General features: G+C 52.3%; 1 pseudogene; it reads left to right on the top strand.

The window, feature by feature from the left end:
- The first annotated feature begins 433 nt into the window (after positions 1 to 433).
- Positions 434 to 1,060, top strand: LOC104513321 (annotated as a pseudogene).
- The last annotated feature ends 2,910 nt before the right edge of the window (positions 1,061 to 3,970 follow it).

The following is a 3,970-nucleotide window of genomic DNA, read 5'->3' as shown; positions in this document are numbered from 1 at the left end:
CTGCGTGCATCCGGTAATCTTCCCGGCCCTGAGCCGCGGCAGGTGGCCGGCTCTCTAACCGTGCAAGCTTAACGCTCTCCTTGCTTTGCCTTTGCAGGTCTGGCACGATGACTTGCTGCCGGGTGGTTACTCTTGTTCTCCCTCCTTCCCAGTGATGCAGCTGGGGACTTGATTCCTGCTCTTGTTTCTCGGTCCACACTGCAACCAGCCAGAGGGTGCTTCTTGTCACAGCACATCCCAGAGCTGACCACACACTGTGACAATGCCTGTGCCCCATGGGAGGCCATCCTGGTCCCTCAGGACTTCCATGAGAACCTCTCTCATGAGACAGAGCATCCCAACGGCAGCTGCACCCTCACCATGTGGTGAACCCCTGGGCAAGTGGCACAGAGAGGACACGGTAGAGGTGGCATGACGCAAGTGGCAGACCTAGGGTGCAGACAGATGGTTTTCCATCAGTGGGAACCACTTCCTGATGAATTACCCCTTCTCTGCCACCATCAAAGTCTCCATGGACTGCGTGAGTGTCCGAGCAGCACATCCTCACCAGTGCCCACGACAGCAGAGACTGTGTGAAGGGGGCCAAGGAGATCGAGGTTGGTTTTCTGACGCTGGCGTAGGGTGATGGCAATGGGATGGGGAGGCTGGTGAGGTGCTGGACTTGGGTGCAGGTGCCCATGGGCTGGATCCTCTTGGAGCTGCACAGGCCACAGCGGTGCCAACATGTGAAGCTGATGGCGGCTCCAGCAGTGGAGCAGGTGGCTGGGAAGAGGATTAATTTCTCAGGATTTGACAGTGACTGGCTGGGCGAGCTGGTCTAGTGCTCCTGTGGGGTGGAGGATGAGACAGCTGACCTCATCTACCACACTGCGATGCCAGGCCTGGTGTGTCCAGCTCTGGGGTGTATGGCAAGGTGTGGGACCCCGTACCACACAAATGGCAGAGGAAGGTGATCACGGTCTTCTTAGGGCACCACTGGCTAGAGGTGGCTCGGGAGCACCATAACTATAACGTTGCCGTTCACCTGACGGCTCTAAAATTTGCTTAGATCTGTTACTGAACCAAAGGGGTGAGAACTGCAGCCTCTTCCCCTCCCCAGTGCAGATGGCTTTGAGTGTGGTGCTTCTGAGGGAGAACGCGGCAGAGGAGCCTGAGGAGGAGCACTGTTTCCTGGCAAAACTGCTCTGCTTTGTTCCGTCTCTATCGTGGAGGAAGAGAGTCGCTACAGATCACAAGGGATGCAGCAGAAACCCACTGGAGTCCCGATTCCCTAAGAAGCCTGAAGGGTGGTTTACGCTCCTTTGGTTGGCGCTGGTATGAACTCAGCATCAGGTTCTTTACAGAAAGAGCTTGCCTGCCAGCCAGGGAAAGCGGCCTCTGCTTCCAGCACGTTAACTGCTCGTGACCTGGAGAGGCAGCCACATGCTGCTGCTAAGCTGTATCCAGTTTTTCTTGGGTCTCACCAGGTCTCTTGGTCTGTTGGCTGCACTGCCCGGCTTGGAATTGCCCCAGCAATGTGAGAACAAAGGGTTTTCTGTCCGAACAGGACCTTTGTGTGCTGATGAAAGGTGCCTGAAAGGCAGCCCCAGAGTCTGAGTCTTCTGGGCACAGAGTGTGCCATGGCCAAGAGCCCAGCCAGGGCAGGGAGTTGGTACTCCAGGAAAGCTACCATGCTTGGGAACGCTCTTGGCAAAGACACCTCCTCTGCCTGATGCAGCACGATGCCACATGGGCACTTCCACGTGGCAGCACGGGCCGAGAGCTGGGAGCCCCTGCTGACTTACAGACTCTCATCTCTTCTCTGGCTCTGCCTGGGATTGCTGGAGAAGGAGGGGATCCTGACATTTACCGCAGCTGTAGTGCTTGAGGTGGATTATTTTTGGCAAATACACGTATGTGAATAAAAGTCAGCACAAGTCACTCTGCAAAGGTTACGTTGAAAGAGGAGATTGCTCGCCCTGGTCTGGGACTTGGTGAAGAGACACTCTCCCTCTAGAGTGAACTGGGAGGGACAGGGACATCTGTGCAGAGTTGAAATCACAGTATCTTGCAAAAACAGGGACTTGATGCTTTCTGCAGTCATCAAACAGCCCAGACACCTGAGCGAACAGATTTCTGCATGTTCTGCCACGTACACAGGACTGATGTGTCCAACAGGCCACACCAGGCTCTTCCAGGAGCAAACTGAAAGCTTGCCTTATGTTTCCCTACCTCATACCCAAGAGATTCCTTTGCTAACACTATGGCTGATACCTCTCTCCATCTCCTTAAATTTTCCCATTTTCCTGCTGTGTTTGCCCAGACAGTTATTCCCTCTGTAATTCATATTCCACACAAAGAGCTTCATGCTGATGCCACGTTGCCAGACTGGACAGATGACTGCTGGCATTTTTGCTCTTAAGTCAATGTCCTGCTCCTTTTCACTGTGTCTCAGAGGCAGCTCACATCCCAGCCTTCTCGATGCTGTCATTGCTTAAACCTGCCCCAGACTAAACACCCAGTTCCTTCAAGACCTGACAGTTGTGCAGGCACAGCAACCTGACTCGCAAAACAAACAGGTAGGAGACATTTCAACAAAGCGTAACTGAGCTCCAGCTCAGTTTTCAAGACTTTGTGGTAACGTGAGTGTTAAACTAATTTAAATTGTATGCCGGGTCTGCAACGGTTTCTATTATCTTGGATGAGATAATGCATGAAAAATCATGATTACACATAACTGGGCAAGCAGCAGCTGCTATTATTTACATAATACAGGCCCAATTTACAGACAGAATTTAACTTGTTCAATGGAATTACCTGCCCTCGCTGAGAGGTTCTTGAGGACAGATCAGAAAGGGTTTTCGTCTCCTCTGGTCCCTCGCTCAGACCCTAAGAACAGGTTAGAGGGTGTCAGCCATGCTCTCCTAACATGGGAAGAAAGCCTGCCATAAACACAGGGAAGGGAGTTATTGTTTCCTTTCTCTCTGAAGTGTACACCGGGCTTTTGTTTTGCTTTATACGCACCTCTGATGGTGGAAGAGGTGACAGGATAGGGGAAATTCTCCCAGAACCCAACGATGTGAAACGTAAGGACTTGTCTTATTCAGAGCAGCCGTACACTTGATAAGCAACTTCCTTCTGACATCAGGCATCAGCTATCGCAGAACAGAAGAGGAGGAAAAGCCAGCACCGAGGCAGAAGCCAAGCGAAACATAGTGAGACTTGTGCACCCTTTTAGAGCCCATCTTGGTGTTTTCAAGTGACGGCAGCTTTAAGACACCAGCAGGAGATGCTCCCCCCAGTTCATGTCACAGAGCGTGTGGTTCTGACACACGGGCTGCAGTAGGTACAGGACTCGCTGTGGTGGTGGGCTGACTCTGGCCACAGGCCAGGTGCTCATCAAGCTGCTCTATCACTCCCCTCCTCAGCAGGACACGGGAGGAGAAAATAAAATGGAAAAGAACTCATGGGTCAAAATAAAGGTGGTTTAATGAGGTAAAAGCCAGGCTGCGTGCGGAAGCAAAGGAAAAGATGTATTCTCTGTTTCCCATCAGCAGGTGATGTCCAGCCACTTCCCGTGAAGTAGGGCTTCCGTAGGTGTAGCGATGGCTCCAGAAGACAAACGTTGTAATAATGAATGTCCCTCCCCACCCCCTCCTTTCTCCTAGCTTGTATTGCTGAGCAGATGTCATTTCACATTCATAAGTGACTGGTGATGGCCCCCGTGGTCAGGTCCACCCCTCAGTCACGAGCCCATCTATATGTTGCATCTCTCCCTAGATGTCCTGATGAACCATGGGCCCACTGAGCTCTGAAGAGCTCACCCTTACGCTCCCAGTCCAGGTCCACCTCAGCTACTTCAGTCTTGATAGCCTTGTTCACTGTTTCCGTGTTCTTCAGCAGTGCAGCTTTTGGGCATGCGAGCATCTACGTGACGTACCTTTATAGCTACGTTTGCTACCCAGGCAGCGATGTCCTGCCACTGGCCAGG

The sequence above is a fragment of the Eurypyga helias genome, unplaced genomic scaffold (genome assembly GCF_000690775.1).
Source record: "Eurypyga helias isolate BGI_N326 unplaced genomic scaffold, ASM69077v1 scaffold19288, whole genome shotgun sequence".
Taxonomy (NCBI): Eukaryota; Metazoa; Chordata; class Aves; order Eurypygiformes; family Eurypygidae; genus Eurypyga; species Eurypyga helias.
The sequence above is the reverse complement of the archived record's forward strand: the minus strand, read 5'-3'. Positions and strand labels throughout refer to the sequence as shown.